At 34.6% G+C, this 21,306-nt stretch overlaps 2 long non-coding RNA genes across 2 annotated transcripts; both read left to right on the forward strand.

Moving 5' to 3' along the window:
- Positions 1-18,698: 18,698 nt before the first annotated feature.
- Positions 18,699-19,765, forward strand: LOC141640534 (uncharacterized). Its single transcript, XR_012543036.1, has 3 exons — positions 18,699-18,787; positions 18,883-18,982; positions 19,320-19,765. It is a non-coding gene; the product is annotated as an uncharacterized LOC141640534 (long non-coding RNA).
- Positions 19,766-19,928: 163 nt separating this feature from the next.
- On the forward strand, positions 19,929-20,906 carry LOC141640540 (uncharacterized). The gene is made up of 3 exons (XR_012543040.1): positions 19,929-19,996; positions 20,175-20,275; positions 20,821-20,906. It is a non-coding gene; the product is annotated as an uncharacterized LOC141640540 (long non-coding RNA).
- Positions 20,907-21,306: the final 400 nt, after the last annotated feature.

Below are 21,306 nucleotides of genomic sequence, written 5' to 3' on the forward strand. Positions count from 1 at the left end.
AACCAAGGATGAAAAATATTTTATGGTTAAAAGTTTATCATGAAAATGATTTCGAATATTTGAAATGGTAAAAACCGATTACAAATAAGAAATGAAAGAAAGAGAAGATGAAACCAAACACGGCTGAATTAAGGCCTGAGAGGGGCTTTAGGCACGAGCCATGCTGCTATACAAGCAGCCCCTGTCTCCGGCCAAAACCGGTTTTGGCTCACTTATCCCATATTTGGATCAATGTTATTCATGTTTTAGCATGTTATAGTCATAAAACAGATGAAAAACATGATAGAAGAGGATTTTTACACCCTCATACTTACATGCTAGGCTTGAGACGAGAAATCGACGAAAGTGTATCAACTTGTTTGGTCGCAAAACTCGGTTTGAAAACCGGTTTAACAATGTAAAAAGAGTGTTTTAAGTTTAGTTATGGTGTAGTTGGTCGAGATGGTCGGTCAAGTGATTTAATGCACGATGAGGGTACCAAACAATGTGTAAGGCTTGTGTTTTCGATCGGTAGGTCGAAAACACGCGTCGATTTGTGACTTAAGAAGTCGAGTCTAGAATTTTAAGGGAGAAATAAGGGGGCGGACACTCGTGTAAGGTATTATGGTGTGTGAAGGTGGGTATTTATATAGAAATGGGTGGTTGTGTGCGTTTTGAGCGACGTGGCCGCATGGGCTGCTCAAAGAGGCGCGAACCAATTCGCGGGTCTTCGAGGTGTCTTGTCACTATCACGCAATTGGAATCATGATTTGTTGTATCCTATGTTTTGGATGACATGATTTGTACTTGAACATGAAGTATTCCGGGAATACTTAACATGGAAGTCTTGAAAAGTTTTGTTTTTTGTGTTTGACTAGGTTTGAGGGATTTGAATTTTTGAGTCGGTTTTTGGTCCGGTGTCGGTTTTTACTCTAGTTAGTGTCATTGTGACCCCGTCATCATGCATTAAAAACTCGAGGTACTTTTAAAAAGTTTTGAAATGTTTTGTTTTCGAAATCGTTTTATGTTTTCCGACGTATAGTTGTACACAAACTGTCGATTAAACGCTGCGATTCCTAAGCATGTTGTAGTCCGATAATCATCGGGTGTTTATTGGAGACTTGACAGATATTGGGTATCTACACCATGACTATTGTAAGACCTAGACCTGGGTTGGGTGGCTCCTAGGTGGTTACTCGACCAATGTGGCTGGTCAGGGGCGGTTAAAGGTGATGACTTTGGCGGTGGTTGGTCGGAATTCGAATCTGGGTTGGTTTTAATGTTAAGACATGGTTTTGTACGGAATTGACCACCGTGTAGTCTGACCCAAACCTGGGCTGAGCTAGGGTTGGTACCAGGGTGGTGAGTCGACGTTGGTGGGGGGAATAGGGTGGCCAGAGGTGGTGCTCGGTGCGGTTGCTGCCGGAAAGTCGCGATTTTTGTTATTCCTTGTAGGTAGGACCTCTTCGACTGGCCGTGACCATGACCGAGGGTAGGGGGCCGGCATGTGGGACCACCGTGGGTCATAGGAGACCACGGTTGTGGCCATAGGTGGCTGCTGGTGGTGACAGGGGGGTTGAGTTGTTGTTATGTCGAGAGTGTTGTTGTTGTGAAGGTGTCGTCATGGTGTTGCTAGGGCAGGGTTCTGGTAGTCGTGTGGGGCCTGTGTCGCCGGTGTCAGGAGAGTGGTTGGGCAGCAGGTGATGGTGGCTCGTGGTGGAGGCAGGAGGATGAGGTGTTGGTGTTGTTACACGGGTTTTGGAGATGGGTTTATTTGGGTGTGTTTACACGGGTTGCCACAGGTTGGAACACGGGTTGATGTGGGTTGGTTTGTGTTGAGACGAGTTTATAATTATTAATTTACGTAATAATGTAATTAATATAATTAACCAATAATTAGTAAGTTATGATTAATAGAATATAATTAATTATATAATTGAGTTAATTGTGTAGTTAGTAATTATAATTGTTATTTGTAATTAGGTGACGGATTTATGGAGGAATAATTTTAGTTGATTTTATTGGATTTCTAACTTTGTTGGATTTTCTTGTCAGGTAGGAATTTTTCACTCCACTCGGGTTTTATTGTTTAGTGAATGTATATTTAATTATGACGGTTGATGAGATTAATGTTAATATTCTGATTTGTTATTGGAGATAAAGTATTTGTGTATGCTAAGTTGTTGGTTGAGTTGTATGACTGGATTTTTATTGTTATTTATTGTTGGTTATATTTGGTATGGACCGTTGATTATTCAGTTGAGCATAACACGGTATGTTACTGCCAGATGTGCATAGCAAGTCATTGCTACTGCCATAGACAGTTGTGCATAGTAAGTAATTACTACTGCCAGTTGAGCATAATACTACCAGGAGAGCATGGTACGCAAGTAGTACTGGCAGTTGAGCATATCAATGTGTTAAGGGGGTTGTGCTACTGCCAGTGACGTAAGTGAGTTGTACGGATGAAGTGATGAGAATTTGAAGGATGTCTATTTTGGTTGGATTATTATTGTTTTTTAGTTTATTCCTACTCAACCTCGTGGTTGACAGTGTATTAGTGAACACCTGTGATGAACCATTTTGGGGAGCATATTGATTGACAGGTACTTGAGTTAGCTGACTTGGGAGCTTATGCGGATGCGTGAGGATTCGACAAGACTGCCTAGATGTCTAGATCACATAGTTTCAGACAGTTGTCATTTGTATTTAATTCCGCTGCGAGATGTATTAATTATTTCTATTGTAAGTAAAGTTGTAATAAAATCATTAAATGATTATGATATTAGTAAAGTAATTTGGTTTGTTTATCTTTGTTATTCACTACCTTGGGAACCCGAGATGATAATACCTCACTTTATTTGAGGAAGCCTAGTGAAGGACCTTGAATAAATGGGGGTGTTACAAAGTGATATCAGAGCAAAACGATCCTCATGCCTAACCAATGGACAATAAGAAATGTAGGATGTGTCTAATACAATGAACCCCAGGTAGAAGCTGTATGAGCCCTCAATGCGGTTAAGAAGGCGCACTTAATACATGCTCTTTGGCTCTCTCAGTTTTGAACCGATCACCTCGAGAAAAGATAAAAGGAGTGGGGTAGTTTGTAGTAGGTTATCTCTAAGGGTCAATTAGTTTAGCAATACTAACCTTGTTACAGGATGGAGAATTGAAAGGTAACTAAAAGTAAAGTGAATGATGTTGAGAAAATTGTTAGCATTTGAATGCCTTATGAGATAATTGTTGGATGAATTTATGTAAGGATATGATTTGTGTTATGGATGATTGGATGCAATGATTTGTGAAATAGAAATTCATGTCCAGAGATATGCAGATTGTGTTGCCCCGAAGCCATGTTTATCTATTTATATTTGGCACTAGTCCTTTTGTTTAAGTAAGTAGGTTACGGGGACGTAACCTTAATTAAGGGGGGTAGGATTGTAAAATCGCCTGGTTAATTTCTCAGATTTTTACCCTTATTTGTACTGACCTTTATTTATTGCCTGATTATAATCTATAAACGAAACATTTGCTGGTGATAGCCCTGTGTGTTAGCTTTTGTTTGCCGCTAGTTTCATGCTTATACGATTTACGATTTAAGAGTAATAAATATTTTAGTGGACAGTGGTCATGAAGTTACTGTGCAGTTATGTTTTCGACCAACACTTTTGCAAAATTTCTCAATTAATTTTAACTTATAATTTTCGCATAATTCCAACTCCACTGTTTAAAAGACTTGTATACGTTTGCAAATTGATAAGACACGTTCCAAATTATTGTTTTGATATTTAATGGTGATTTTTGCAAGATGACCCAAGTTCATAACGAATTGCTGATCAGTTTCTGTTTTGACCAATTGAGTTGTAAAAATCATTATAAAATGGTTATTTGACCTTTGCACTTGATTCCTTTTCTCATGTTTTTAAAACTCTTTATATTTTCTGAAAAGTAAAAATCTCAAAAAATAGTTAAGCGGTTATTTATTAGTGATTTTTAAAAGTTACAGCATGGTTACTAGCTTTTGAAATGCCTGATTTCATGACAGAAGTTTAATCAAAATTGTTTTATAAGATATGAACCTTGTTGATATGTCTTAATAAGTATGTTTGCGTAATGTGAATGGCATACTCATTTATATGTTTGATATGCGGTAGAGAGGAAGCTATATTTTGTAATTCTGTTGTATCGATTGAGTTGATATTTCAATTTGATGACATGTTTGCTTGAATACTTGGGTGATTTTCTGAAACGAAATTAATGTAATGTTGACAATCATATGGTTGAGTTGGTTGCTAGAGGATTGTTAATGTACGGGCATTTAAGATACTCATAGTGTTTTAATACATTATTTATTAGAAAACTTCGGGACGAAGTTTGTTTTTACGAGGGTAAAATGTGATAATACTAAGTTTTGAGTTTTGGTATAACTTGGCTTATCTGTGTTTATATGATTTGATTACCTGTGCTTTTATATGGTATGAAATTCAGTAGTATGTGTAGAGTATGGGTAACTGCCTTTAAAATAAGAATTAGTGGGGGATGGCATTTCTGTTGGCATGTATGCTGTCAGTTTTGAGTAGTGTGCGGTGAACTTCGGGAACGGAGTTCTTTTTAAGGACGGAAGAATGTAATACCCGATAATTTAATGGCATGGTTAGTGGCTAGTCAAGGTGGAAATGTGTTTCATAAATGATAATTGGGTATTTTATATTTTATATTTAATAAATAATATTTACGATTAATGAATATGTCGTGAGGGAATATATATAATAAAATAATTGATGAGTCGAGATTGGATGTTGTGTTAGAGTAAGTGTCCTCAACAATAGTGCGATCAAATGTTTAAATCTCATGATAAGAATACGTAAGGGATGATTCATTTATATAGTCAACTGATCAGCATTAATCGGTAATGATTGGCTAACTAGAGTTTGACATTACTGTCGTTTGACGGTGGTGGTCAGTTGATCCCTTAAGGTCACACCTATAAGACAATTCCCTTAATAGATAAATTAGTTAATTGTATAATGATACAAGTTAATTAATACCTTAAAATTGAACAATTTATATTTTTGAGTGAGAATACTTATCTTATTGTAATTCGATTAAATAAGATTCGTTTTAGTAATTAAAATGTTTGTATTACTAAAATTTGATTATTGTTTATGAAACAATTGAGATAAGAATAAATAGTTAATTATAATTTCAAGATGTTGTAGAGTATATTAACATAACCCATTTTAAATACTTTTGATCATGAATTACTAGCTAATTTGTCATATGTAATTAATTTATTATGAAATGATATTTATTTGGATACATATGCATTAAAAATAGATATGGGCATGATGTGTGACACATGACCTAACAAATGACATTTGACAAAATTACAAAATAAAATGGAATCCATTCTATATAGAGGCACCGTTTTTATAAGAGGAAAATGGGGTTTATTGTGATTGTTAATTTTGAATGACAAACATAATCATCACCCTAATTACCCTAGCCTTCACCTAGACTATGCTCTACATTTTATGGGTAAGACAAAGGCCATGCATTGGCCCTTTCCTCCCCTTCTACCCGGCCTCCCTTGGCTAAAATAAGAGCTTGGCTCTTATTATTCATTCTTAACCTTATGCATAATTGTTGCATACTCTTTTCTCCTCCCTCTCTCTAAATTAGTTTAGATCTCAAATATTGTTCATCCTAATATTACATAAAGATTACTGGTGTAGTAAAATAATAATATTAGAACTTGTTTTAAGGAGTACTACTAGTATAATCTAGTTAATTACATTAGTAGTTTTAAGGAGGATTATTTTGGGTGCAACAAGAGGAGAATCTCTATTGATAGGCTATCGCACACCTATGCAAAGATAATATTTATACCCTAGGCAACAAATGAATGTAGTACTTAGGGGTCGAACCCAAAGGAGACGGGAGTTATTAATTAATTGTTATGGATTGAATTTTACCTTGGTAGACTAACGGTTGATTGGTTGGTTTGGTTTGATGTAATGATAAAAAAAATAATAAAGAAAATGTCTAGGGAGGTCGGGTCACACATGCAAATTATGTAAATGCTCATGTCGAGTTAGGAAGTTGATTTTACGATAAATGTTTAGGCTTAAAGACACCCATCTTACGATATTAGTGTCAACCATAGACCGGGTCCTAGAGAAACTCTCGTCCATGACTAGGTCGTCCTACTACACACGCTTAGTCTAATTCAATTAAGTGCCTCTAGACTTTAGAACGAATGAACAAACTTAATCGATGAATAAGGCCTTTAAACATAGATTAAACATTATGGTGCAAATACGTGATAGAAACAATTATACAATATTAACTTATCCTTATTTTGACATTTACATATTACTTAATCTTGCATGGCTTCCTTTATTCCCTAGACAAATGTAACTACTCAAACATGGTGGAAATATAAATTAAACTATTGATAAATGAAATGGCAAACATAATGAAAATATGAATAAGAAATTACCTTGCAATTGGAAATGGAAATGGAAATGGAAGAACAATACTTGTAATATAAATAACTTGTAAATGTAAATTGTTTTATAAATTGTAATGTAGATGGGAAATGTAAATAACATAAAGTAAATGTAAACTAAACTAAACTAAGAGCTAATCTAAACTAACTACTAAATTTAGAGAGAATTTCTATGTAAAAGTGTGTAGAAAGATGGTGTCTCTAGATGTTCATGTCTACACCCTTTATATAGGAAATAAGGGGTGAAACTTAGAGCAAATACAAGGGGTCAACCCCAAATATTTTCTCTTAATTACTTGAGTAATTACCTAGAGAATCCCATGTTGGCCATCAACTCCTTCTTAATTGCACAATTAGCATCCAAAAAGCATCATAAGATGAGCATCCAAGGCATTCTCCCATCTTCTTCTACTTGGGCTTTATCACTTGATATTATACTTGGGCTCATTTCTTGACTTGTGTTGTGCATTTGTCAAATTAATCCACCACATTTGCTTATGCAAGTTCATGCTTTACTTCATTGTTGGTCCATTCTTCTCTTCAACTTAGCTTTGTATCCTAGTGCTTGTAAATATGTGGAATTAAGCTCCTTAAAGCTTAAGTACCTACAAAATATGATAGAACGTGCAAATGCAACTAGAAATACAAATATTAGCTCAATATCACTAAGGTTAGTGCATAATGACATATAAATTGGAGCTAAAATATGGGGATAAAATGTATATAAATTGGACTTATCAAACTCCCCCAAGCTAAGCCCTTGCTTGTCCTCAAGCAAGAAATCATCCCAACATTGCAAATCCCGAAATAGCTAACTAGCAAAATGATTCAAATCCGTAAACAACATGGGCATAAGGATAAGCAAAATCATGGATGAGATTTACACGACGGCGTAGCGTGTTCGATTTCAAGTAAACTTTTCGGCTCTTGCATGATCTTTTGACTTTCGGACTCTCACGATCCACTCATAACTCAACTTTGTGTAAAAGGACATTTTGTAATTAATCACTCAACTATCCTTGACTCGTGAGAGTGTGCCCGCAATCTAATATGGTAATCAATCAAATCATAAGCCAAAACAATCAAATGCAAGCAAAACGTGAAGCCAAAGGGTTAGAAGAAGGCTTTATTGTGATATGGGACATAAGGGGGACAAATGATTATGGATATGTGGAGCTCATGTTAAGCTAGCAACAAAACCATGTGAAAATGCTCATTCCAACCCAAAATAGCCCAATTAGAAGACAAATGACTTCTTACAATACAAACTTTAAGAATTTCCCTAAAATATATAATTAACCATATGAGAAATCTTAACTTCTTCTTCTTCTACCACTTATTATTAACATCAACTTCATCAAACAAATCTTTTCTTTTTTTTTTCTTTTCTTTTTTTTTCCTCGTCCCTTTTTTTTTCATTTTTTCTTTCTTTTTCTTTTTTTTCAACTCTAATTCTTTCTTTCATAGCACAACCGGAAAACAATGACATCCTGCAAACAAATTCACAATGACATAAATTTTAAAGAACATCCCAATTTTGAGCATCCCATCACCAAAAGACATAGCTACTAGCTTTAACAAGGGTAGGCTATTTTTAATGTAGCTAGGGAATAAGAACATGTGAAGGGGGCTAGAAAATAGGCAAATTTATCAATGTGAATTTGGCTTCAAAAATGCATAGCAAAATGAAAGTAATGCTTAAAAGAGATGAAAAGAAGACCATATTTGTGCGTTTTGATGTAACACACACCATAAGGAGACCTACCACTCACTTAAGTGAGACCAAATAAAGATGAAATGGCCTTTAAGGAGGTTCTACCTTACCAATTTTGTAGCTTGCCAAAAGTCAAGATCAAGCCTACTTGGTTTAATTTCCATCTTTCACCTACTATGTCAAGACATCCTCATGCATGCTATATCCCGTCAAAAGTAGCGAATCAAGAGCTATCAAGCCAAATATGGGACAAACAAGAGGGCATAAGTAGGACAAGCAAAGAATTAGAGCAAAAACAACACAAATTTTTCAAAAAATTCTCACTATATCTACACTAACTAGATGCAACCTAACTAATATGCAAATGCAATCTCCCCCCAAGCTAAACATAACATTGTCCTCAATGTGCCAACAATCAAATTACCCAACTAAACCATAAAAATGGCGCAAAGCACATAAACAAGAAGGACAAGGGGTCATATTTAATGGGTTGCGATAAATAAACTAAAATGCAAAACAAATAAAACTTACTAGACTAACGAGCCTCCCCTAAGCTAGCATAAACATTGGGGGATTCGTCCACTTAGCATCTCATCAAAAAAATGGGTCAAAAATCCGGTGGGTACGAGGTCCTTGATGCTAAAAGAGGTTTTCGGAGGTAATTTGATTGAAAAATGAAGAAAAAATAGAAATAAGAAGTACCGTCCCTTGCTTTTGTAGCATATGGAAAAGATTAGCATATCCCGTCTTTTTATTAAAACGCGTAATAAGGAAGAAAGTCACGACCCCGATCGGGGTAGTCAACCCCGATCGGGGTTGACCGTTGACTTTTTTTTTTTTTAATTTTTTTGTTTTTTGAAGAAACGGAAATGTTACGACCCCGAACGGGGTTACAACATGGGGTAGTATGCTATCCTTCAAAACGCCTCTTCTCCTCTTCAAACACCTACAAGTCACAACTCAAAATAGCTAATTAGTCTAAAATTTATTCCTAATTCTAATAAAACATGAAATTGCGTAAAAATTAAAACAAAACAAACTAGTTATTTTCTAATGAATCCTCCATCATCCTCTAAAAAGCACGTCAATGCCCTTAGAAGTCTATCGTATATCTGCGCATGAGCAACATGAAAACATATGTACGCAATTGATAAGATTAAAACATGAAAGAGCAGGGGTAAAAATTTATAAATCTTATCGATGGGCGCAAGAGAGACTTCAAATATTACCACCCTATCACTCCACTCGTCAGCAAGAGATGGAGCATCATGCTTAAGACCATAAAATAAATCGTTAGAGCACAAATTATAATCATATATGGTCTCAGATGGGTGGCATAAAGAATGAAAAAGTAGAGGGTCCTCAAAAATAGGGGGTTCATTCCACTTAATTTCCATATCAAAATCGCTTAGCCCTCTATCTTTCTCGAATGGATCAACAACATCCTCTACAAATGGATTGCCAAGTGGGTCAAAAGACTCGGGAGAAACCTCATTAGAACCACAAGAAATCTCGACAAATTCATTTGTAGAAGGTGACTTATCTACTATGGGGTTAATGTCATCAACATGAGTCTCTACATTTTCTATTTGAATGACACTAGGGGGGATTTAAAAAGATAAAATCGGACCATCATCATCATCCAATACAAAATCATTAGATTGAAAAGACTCACATTGGGGAGGTGAAAAAGCAAAATGAGAGAAGATAGGCTCACGTCGTCTCGGTTTCTCTTGAAAATTTTTTCCCAAACGAGCCTGTAAAACTTTAAGCTCCTCTTCGATGCACCAATAATGGAATTGGCGTGCTAATTCCCGACATTCGGAAGCCATGAAATTTAAGAAATTCCAAAGTTCTGGCCCAATCATGTTGTAGAGATTCCCATTACTCAATTTTAGAGCAAATCCATGGGTCTCGGAATCCATGCCACCAAGCACGAAATGACCCAAGTAATCCCCATCAAGGACATGTCCAAAGGAGATGAGACTATCACAAAAGTAGTAGAATCGGTCAAGATAGTCAGGAAAAGGCTCATCTTGGAGTTGTGGGATGAATTCGTAACTCATTATGTAAGGCCAAGCTTTATTACCTACAAAATAGGCACTAAAACTACAAGAAAATAGTGAGATGAATCTCAAGGAACAAGTGTTCCTCGAGACAAAATAAAAAGATAAAATTCAACAACTAAAAAAAACAAAACCGTCTCCCCGGCAACGGCGCCAAAATTTGATAGGCTATCGCACACCTATGCAAAGATAATATTTATACCCTAGGCAACAAATGAATGTAGTACTTAGCGGTCGAACCCAAAGGAGACGGGAGTTATTAATTAATTGTTATGGATTGAATTTTACCTTGGTAGACTAACGGTTGATTGATTGGTTTGGTTTGATGTAATAATAAAACAATAATAAAGAAAATGTCTAGAGAGGTCGGGTCACACATGCAAATTATGTAAATGCTCATCTCGAGTTAGGAAGTTGATTTTACGATAAATGTTTAGGCTTAAAGACACCCACCTTACGATATTAGTTTCAACCATAGACCGGGTCCTAGAGAAACTCTCGTCCATGACTAGGTCGTCCTACTACACATGCTTAGTCTAATTCAATTCCGTGCCTCTCGACTTTAGAACGAATGAACAAACTTAATTGATGAATAAGGCCTTTAAACATAGATTAAACATTATGGTGCAAATACGTGATAGAAACAATTATACAATATTAACTTATCCTTATTTTGACATTTAAATATTACTTAATCATGCATGGCTTCCTTTATTCCCTAGACAAATGTAACTACTCAAACATGGTGGAAATGTAAATTAAACTATTGATAAATGAAATGGCAAACATAATGAAAATATGAATAAGAAATTACCTTGCAATTGGAAATGGAAATGGAAATGGAAGAACAATACTTGTAATATAAATAACTTGTAAATGTAAATTGTTTTATAACTTTTAATGTAGATGGGAAATGTAAATAACATAAAGTAAATCTAAACTAAACTAAACTAAGAGCTAATCTAAACTAACTACTAAATTTAGAGAGAATTTCTATGTAAAAGTGTGTAGAAAGATGGTGTCTCTAGATGTTGAAGTCTACACCCTTTATATAGGAAATAAGGGGTGAAACTTAGAGCAAATACAAGGAGTCAACCCCAAATATTTTCTCTTAATTACTTGAGTAATTGCCTAGAGAATCCCATGTTGGCCATCAACTCCTTCTTAATTGCACAATTAGCATCCAAAGAGCATCTTAAGATGAGCATCCAAGGCATTCTCCCATCTTCTTCTACTTGGGCTTTAACACTTGATTTTATACTTGGGCTCATTTCTTGACTTGTGTTGTGCATTTCTCAAATTAATCCACCACATTTGCTTATGCAAGTTCATGCTTTACTTCATTGTTGGTCCATTCTTCTCTTCAACTTAGCTATGTATCCTAGTGCTTGTAAATATGTGGAATTAAGCTCCTTAAAGCTTAAGTACCTACAAAATATGATAGAACGTGCAAATGCAACTAGAAATACAAATATTAGCTCGATATCACTAAGGTTAGTGCATAATGACATATAAATTGGAGCTAAAATATGGGCATAAAATGTATATAAATTGGACTTATCATCTATACTTGAGATTTGGTTTGGAGAATCACCCTTAAACTTTATAGCTACACTTGTGCCCTATTTCGAACCATTTTATAATGTAAGGAACATTGTTTTCTTCTTTATCTCCTTTTATTTTGTTATGCACGCACTAGATCTACTACTAGTTTAATGAGTACACTACTACAAATCCCTCACACTGATGACGCTTTTGTATTGATGCTTTCCTAAAGCGTCGACGTAAATAACCCTCCATTTTTTTTTTTTGGAAAACCGCCAGGTATAATTAGTGAGAGGCGCAATTTCTAAAATTCCTCAAATAATCCCGCTAATTATATTCATCCACTATCGCGCTGTACTCTCATATTCTTCAAACAAAACCCTAACCTTCAAAATTTCTGGTTTCAATCATCCTCAAAACGAATCCATCTGCCAATCAATTCTACTTCTTCAACTCCAAAAGATGCAATCTGCTTATTACATATCATAGGTACGATTTTCTCATCCATTTTCAATTACTTGTATGTTATTGATGTTAATTTTGATTGATTTAATCGGAATATGGATAATTTCGATCGGAAATTTCAATTCGATAATTTATTGTTTCGCATTCATTTTCAATTAATAATTTCGATTGGAGGAATGGAAAGAATAAATTTTCAGTCTTAATTAGTTGATGTTTTTGTATAGTTGTTGAAATTCGTGTTGGTTGGGACTCCTTTGTTCAATTGATTCCTCTCATCTGCAGATGATAATTTGTTTTGAGGCAGAGTTGATGTTGTTAATTCGATAAATTTAACAGACCAAGTTTTGTTGGCAAATACTGTTGTCTTTAAAAAGTGATTGCTTTTGATTTTGAATCATTAACATTAGCAACTTTGGATTTCTAATTAATTGACACTTTTGTAAAACCAAGTATCAAGTTGAAGCACAGTCAGTCTCATGATCAACGCCTTATCTATCTATATATCTGTTGCTGTATTTTACTTTTGATGAGTTTCACTTGTATGTGTGATTTTTGGTTTCACTTTCGTTACTGCATTCCATATCACCATGAATACGAGAAACATTCAGACTTAGACTTTATATTTAGTTGAACAATATTTAGAATCCCATGGTTTGATAATCCATCGGAGTGAAAAGGAGCAACCCTTTGATTATTCTAACTTAAAATTTGCGAATGCACAGTACGATGTTTGATTCTCCAATTGCTCTATCAGTGAAGTGTAATGTAACAGCCACATAGGTAGGATAGTTTTCCCACGGCACTCATTTTCTGCTTCTTCATGCTTAGTGTGGAGTTTATACTCGCTACTTGTTTTTCATTTCCTGCTATAGTCAACATTTCTCTATTATGAATGAGTTGTCGATGCTGCCTTTGCATGATCTATGATATGATATACTTTCTTGTGAACAAAGGTTAACTTTGGAAACTTGAGCAACTTTTAGTTCTGACTTTCGTAAGGGCTTTGAGAGTTGCCCATTACCACTAAAGCTCGCTATTTGAAGAATCTTTTTGTGTGAGATGATTATCTATCTGAGGACCTTTATTTTATTTTGGCAATTGTGATACAAAACATATAATAGTTCTGGGAACAAGGAAGATGATCGTTCCTGACAACTGTGACAAGTGGATTGGAATGAAAGGAACATTAAATTGGATGGCTACTGTGTTGAAAAACCTTATCTTTGGACAACCATGCTGTAAAGCTTAATTGGTCACTCGGATAGTGATTGGAGCCAAATTCCTATGGGACGTCTAAGCTGTGGAGAACTGGATTCTCAGATGCATATCTGGCTTGCTAGAAAGTGCTGAGCGAAATTTGATGCTAGTCCAAATCCCTCTGGAAAATTACTAAATATATTTAGTTAATCCTAGCTTAGGTGTAATCCCCTATAAAATCTAGTGCAAAACAGTGGCGGAAACACTGTCGAATGGGATTAAATACACAAAGATAAAAGTTCTAACTGTTATAAATTGAGAATGTATAAAATTCTCAAGGATAAAATTAAATGGTTAAGTCTAAACAAATGCCACTTTTATAACAAGGGCGAAAATAAAATTCCTCAAAAGTGTTAAAACTAAAAACCATAAAAGAAAGAGAAAAACAGTAGGATCTCGCAAACTACTCGCTAGCTCACACTGAGAGAATCCCCAAAGCTAATAATGTCATGTTATAAACATAACGACCACAATCGATGGGGAGTAACTCGACGTTCTCCCAGCCATATCACATGATATAAATGTTACAGATGCAAATAATATATCAAAGTAATTGAAATGTTATAAAACATAAGTAACAAAATATGATTACCAAATCACGTTAACCAACGTCTTTGCATGCTTAAAAGCAAAATTCCTCAAATGATAGAATGGAAATAATATAGTTCAAAGGCTAGATATTCACTTTAGCTATACTCCTTGACACCGCAACATCTTACACTAGTTTCGGGAACTCGGTGTCACGCAAAGGTGACCAACTCCAAGTTCGCTCACTAGACAACAAGCTATAATAGGACACGTCTTACCACGCGGTCGAAGTCCTAGTCTAAGTACATGTACATGACTCTACGACAATCATGACCGCCCGCAGGATACCCAATCTTATAGCTGTATAAGAACCCGTATGCCTTAGTTTATTATTCTTTGCCTTTACTTTCATTATTCCAAACTTAAAAGTATTCCAAGTGATATAGTATATTATTCAAATGGTTCGTAAGTGAACTACACTTTTTTTTCTTGAATTAGAAAACTTAAACTTAAAACCAAAAGTATAAAATTAATTTAAGGACTTTAAATAAATTAAGTTACTGAAATCAAACTTTAAAGACCATCCTTTGACTTAAGGTACTTTAGTAAAGACTTATTACTTAGGCTTTAATGAGACGGAGTTCTACATTAGTTTATAAAACTGAACAGCAGTATTGTAAAATTCATAATTAATTATAGAAAAATCGAAATGACGCAAGGCCAATTTTCCTGGTTTCCTGTAGCTTTTAGCTACAACTTTCATTTTTTGACAAACGTTAAATTACGAAAGTATCAGGGTTCTAAAAATTCATTTCTAAAAACTGTCAGAAAACGTCACCCATAATGTTTCAGTTCATAAATCCACTTTTAGAAAACATTTTAAGGCAAGGCATAATTTTAAACATAATTAAACATGATAAATCTTCATTGAGAAAAAGATTAGCTACTGTATCAAAAGCAAAATATCTTTTAAAAAATGAATCTTTGAGAGAAGTCAGAAACGCGTTTTACAGACGAGCTGTTCACAAATAATTTATTCTGACCAAACCGTAAGTCTAAATCTTATGAAAATTTTTATACAGACTCTACACTTTAAAATAACAGGAGTCTATTCTTTACACTTTTGCAAATTCGAAATAAAAACAGGTGATATGAATTTTACAAACAGACGAACATGTTTGACAGATTTAACAACGGTTTTCATCAAACTTGTAAAATACACCATAAATCGAAGATAATGATTGAAGACCTACAAATTTATACACAACTTAATACTCCATGTCTCTGCCATATACTAAAATATTGTAAATTTACAATTTTATTTAGTATTTTTAACATAATTAAAACCGAACAGAAACGCTATAATCGTTAAAGCTGCGTCAATACTTTAAATTACGAAATAAATACTAAAACTCCAAAATAATTACTACAAAAATTCATGGCATCTTAAAATCAACTATTAATTCCAGAAAAATAATTTACATCTGTTTAAATTATAAAAACGAAATATTAAAACCCTAATATCAAAACAATCGATTTGATCATAAAACTTGTAAATCAACCAAAATAAATTCCTATTGACAAAATAAAATTTATACATAGTCAAAATAGATTATGGATATCAAGAGATCAGAAAGTAAAGGTTTCAAAAATCATATGTATCAATAAATCTTTATAAAACCACAAAAAAAGCAATAATACATACAACTACAACAATTAATCAATGCAATACCGAGTAACGTCGTAGTTACCTTGTTACGAATCCGAATCCACATATGCTAGCCTTCAATATCTCCTCTACAAACCCTTAGAAAAAGATGAACGGATGATGAGGGAAGGTCGATCGAAATAAAGAAGCAAGAAGGCAAGCACGTACGTAGAATGATTTGTAAAACGTAAATAAGGAAGCAAGAAGGCAAGCACGTACGTAAATTTTATTCTTTAGAAACAGAGAACGGCGGAAGAGGGTTTACGTTCCATATGTTTTTTTTGCAAGAGGGATAGATATGTGAATGATAAATGACCTAATGAATGTAGTCATAAAGTAGAGTGTTTAAGAGGGAAAGAATAAATATAAGTAATAAAATCTCCTTGAAAAGCTCTAGAAAAACCAGCCACAAGAGGGAATAAGTCAAAGAAAATACCTTCTAATTTTTATTGTAAAATAATTAGAAGTCGAATAAAAACAATTTATCAAAGACTTAAAGTAAAAGATATAAAAAAAAAAGTTTTCAAAATAAATTTTCTAGATATAAAATACACGGTCAAAAAAAAGTGATGAACTGTAATCGTTTTCCCATTTTATAAAAAAAAGTGACATATAATTAAAAGTCGGTCCATTTATAAAATAGGACTAAAATTAATAAAAATGGTGTTAAATAAAACACTAAACCAAAATTAGTATAAAAAGAAATAAAAATAAACCTCTTTAACGAAAATCAAATAAATGAGATTTATTAAAATGGTGGGTGTTACATTAGGTACCATTCCTTTATGACCCAGGCATGGCAAAGAGCATTTGCAGGAAAATGAAGTTACACTCTAATTACATTCATCGACCCCCGTACCCCGCAATTTGCACGAGGCATTGAAGGACTGCGGTAATGGTGTCATAAGATGGCAAAATTTTCAAACAAGGTTACTGAATGTCACTTGAAATTCGAAATATATCAGGTTGACAGATATGTAGCTGACTTATTAATACGGACGTTAAGTTTCTTAGATGTAAACTTTTGAGCGGACTCATCATTCCTTACTCTAACCACCCTGTTTTAGCTCTATCGGATGCCATCTTGCATTGTAAACATGTGAATGGGTTCTTTTGAGTTTGCCAATGAATGTTAGCTATTGGACATAATTATATATAAGCTATATTTCGTAGAGTTTTGTTATCCCTGCGGGAAATTGTATTCTGAGTTAGAACTGAGAACCCTATTATTAATTGAGCAAAGTTACGCTCAACTTTTGATGGGTAACTGGAGGGCCGGGACAATATTTCCTCTGCCCCCCTCGTCACCAAGTTAAGAACCCTATTATTAATTGAGCAAAGTTACGCTCAAGTATTAGACGTCTATGCAATGTCAGTGAGCGTCAAGGGTCTTCTTGTGTGAACCTTTTCTTCTTTCGTCAAAACCTGCAACTTAACTAATTTGCAACAATTCTTTGCATTCATTTTTTAATATTTGTTATTCATTATTTACTAATCATCTACAACTTATCATAACAATTTATCGCTCAACAAAGTGACGATCCGCAAAGGAGTCGTTGATTTATGTTTACAAGAATGCAGCCACTGGGTTCTCGGCCAAACTGACACCTGAGCAAGTGTCACAGCTTGAAAGTATGGTTTCTAGCTTATATTATTGGATACGATTAATGCATTGATAATTTTATAGTAAGAAAAACGACTTCAGAAAGAAGTATTTACCCTATTTGGTTTTCACTGATCCTTATAACTCCATATGTATAATGCAGGTCGGTTATGTGTTTTAATCGTTTTGTCTCGAATAGTTGATGATATGTTGGTTCTGTCAAACAAATTAATATGAAGGCACCTGTGAGCAGCACGTGCTTAACCATGGCTAATATTGAAATACTATGACTACTAGTCCAAACTTCTCTTGATGCTCTACTCAGACATTTTGCTCTGAGGATCTTATACTTTCACGATGTTTGATTACCTGTCAAATTATTCTTGTTAATATACATTCTTGATCTTGCTAACAGCCATCGATCTATTTAGGTTAGCTGTTAGCAGAATATGCTTAGGAAAGCTGTTTGGTCTTTCCTAAGCATATGGTTTTGGTGTTGGTGTTGTGGTTTTTGGTGTAGCGAGGTGGGGGGTTGTTATGAGTAGTAGTGGCAGGACGCTGATAGTGGCGGGCTGTGGACTAATGCAATCGAGAGCATAAAAAAATTTGTGAAAAAAAAATCGATGCTTTCATTGTCTTGTTTAAATTCTCGAAATTCTGAGGGTTTCAACTCCATGAATATCCGTTCCATATTTCTGGGCCTTCGATTTTATTAGTCCGTTTGTTGGTTCTGCATTTGAAGAATGCTCTGCTATTTTAGAATTCTGCATTTACTTGAAGAATGCTCAGCTATACTCCGTATATTGTTTCGGAAATCGCGGGTTCAAAAACCACTGTAGACAATTGTTTTTTTTTTTTTTTTTGGAAAGTGTAAGTTCTCATTAAGTTCAAAAATATCAGTACAATTCTGCTAAGTCCTCTTAGCTTGCATTCACCATTAAACTAAACATAGACTACTCATCCAATTGTTAACATTTCGAATTTTTGATTGAGGTCTAATACATCAAACTCGCATTCTAACTTCTTCCTGACACTTCCTCACAACAATATCTGGGGTTGGCATCACCCCTTCGATTCTGCACTTGTTCCTGACAGTCCATAGCTGATACATTAAACTGGCCAGGACTGCAGCAATGATTTTCTTAAATCAAGTTTATATTGAATAATTCAAAATCATATATGGAATTGAATCACCAAAGGTATGTGTTGGTAGGTGTTGGAGTTGGCTGGTAATGCAACGAGGAACAAGAAGAAGAACAAAATAATGCCACGACATATACAACTGGCTGTACGAAATGATGAGGAGCTGCGCGGGCCAACGGGGGCATATTGCCAAACATTCACACCAGACGCTTTTGCCCAAGAAGCAAGGTGGTAGTAAAGGGGATATTGGGTTGCGTCTCCTATACAAGTAAGCTGTCAGTCATTCTCAATTTCTCGCCCATGTTTCCTTTTTTTCCCTTTCAAGTAATCTATGAAACTGGGACTTAACTTTGTCATTTACAGATAGCAAATATGGAGTAGTGACTGAACAATAATTTTTGGTTAAAATGAAGTTCTCGACTTAGAACTCATGTTGAATTTTTTTATCATCGGGATACAAAAGGTATTGTGTTCTAAATGAAAGATAGTCACTAGTTTGTTGATTTGTGTACTAAGAGTGAATCAGTGATTGACCTAAGATGTTTCTTTTGGACTTCCTTCTATGAACGGTTTAATTATATGATAGTTTGCGTCTGTAAAAAAATTAAGCGAGTTTCGGCTTCTCAGTGCTGCATATTTATGAAAATGCAGCGGGTATGTTCAATTCCACTCATATGCACTAAATGAAACACTGACATATTTATGTGTCGCCTGTCATTGTATCTTGTACCATGGGTGGACTGGTAGAGTGGCAGGTTTAGTCAATGTTATTGATATACCCCGTTTATGATCGATGTCAGGTCAACTTTGATCGCCATGCTTCAGTCCCTACATCATTTTAAGAATGGCATGAATATTGTCACTGGGACTAAGGTCAAGACACATTTTGCTAGACCTGATTGAAGGGCTGTTTTCAGGCATGTCACTATCAAATATACTGATCAAAGAATTGGTAACCATTTCTCTTACTTCTAACATTGGATATTTGTATGGAAATATGAATTCAAAAGGGGAATTGGTGTCAGTTTTGAGTTGCATATGTACAGTTCATCTTGGTTGTGCAAACTTTTATTTTTGTTTTTTATACTATAAACTATAGAGTACTAAATTAGCAGGTTCAATGACCGCGTCTTATCTTGGATGTAATCGAAGGCTATATGCGTGAAAGATGTTAACTTGGCACGACTGATTCTTGTTCAAGAGCAATGACAACAAAATGAAAGTGTACAAGTATACTAGCTTATTGTTCAAGAGCAATGACAAAAAAATAAAAATATTTCCTCTGTTTTTCGTTTGGATTGATGCTTTTATGCTGTGCACAGCTCCTGTGCAAATTCATTTTAAACTTGTAATATTAAAGATCTTTTCTTTATTGATTTAAGGATTTACCACTTCTTTTCTGCTTACGGGTTTCCCATTTATGGCTCTTTTGAATGCCAGTCCAATACAAAATTTCAACATTATTCATTCGCTATGAGTAAGACTCTTTTGATGCCTTTAATGTTCGTTTGTTTCCGTCACAAAGTGGAAGGAAGTCAAAACTAAAAATCTTCTTATGAAGCTATATATCTGGTATAGAAGTCGATGTTGTTATTGGAGCTTCAGTAATCCAAGTTCCTTGATAATTATGACTTCTTGATTTAATTTGTTTGTAGGTCTTTTTTGGAGTTCATTGGTAGCTGATGCGAAGATGATAAACAAGGCAAATACTAGGACTGAAAATCCAAAAATACGAAACAAAAGATTGCGGAAAAAGGTACATTACATTTTTTGTTCATATTTGGTAAATGCCTTGTAATCGCATTTGGCCTCTAACACATAACTAACATCCAATAATTTATGCAAACTTAGTAAGATGACATGTTTGCTAACTTCAGCATAATGAAATTCTATGGTACTCCAACCAAGCGAGGATTTTCAGTATTCTGTTCAGATAAACAGTTATATTAAACAGTTATATGCAATGTTTGTTGATGATGAGAATAAGAAATGTTTTTTACGGAAGCACTATGCAGAAATATTTGATATCGATATAAGTACAGGTGTATAATGGTAAGCACTCACAGAAATTCTCAATAAACAAAAGTTATATATTTGCTGGCAGATATAGAAATAGCAAATGGGTCACTTGAGTTGTCAATGTTATTTGCATAATCCAAACGTGAAGTATTGCTTCATTTTTTTTTCTCATCATGACCTTTGCATCAATTATATAAGTACGCTAACTTTTTGTGCTATTTAGTTTTTGGGGCAATTAAGTATTAAGGATAGTTAATATTATTATTTGTTTACATTTAACAGGTTGGCAAAAGTATTTAATAGACCAGCTAAGAGAAACATGAGAAGAGGGGAACTTCTAATCCAGCAAAAAGATGAGAGCAATAGAGTAGATTACTAGATGATCTTTTTGTGTGAAATTGTATCTAATCCAGCAAAAAGATGAGAACAATTTTTTTAGAGTGAACGCCTACATTTGTTATTACTACAACAAGGGTGTTTTGAATGTAGAATTATAGGTCTATTTAATTAATCTCTACGATTTTATTAAGAAATCAAATTCTCAAAAATCTAATAGCCGAAATTATACCGTGACAATAAGAAATGTCAATATATAAATAGTTGACGCCTAATTCCGTCTCGTCGAGTGACACATAAAAGCATCAATAGTCGCTTAAGACGCTTAAAAGCGTCAAACTTGTTGACAAATAAAACCGTCAATAGTCAATGAAGACGCTAAAAAGCGTCAAATTTGTTGACAAATAAAAGCGTCAATAGTCAATGAAGACG

Source organism: Silene latifolia, unplaced genomic scaffold, assembly GCF_048544455.1.
Source record: "Silene latifolia isolate original U9 population unplaced genomic scaffold, ASM4854445v1 scaffold_88, whole genome shotgun sequence".
NCBI classification, from domain to species: Eukaryota; Viridiplantae; Streptophyta; class Magnoliopsida; order Caryophyllales; family Caryophyllaceae; genus Silene; species Silene latifolia.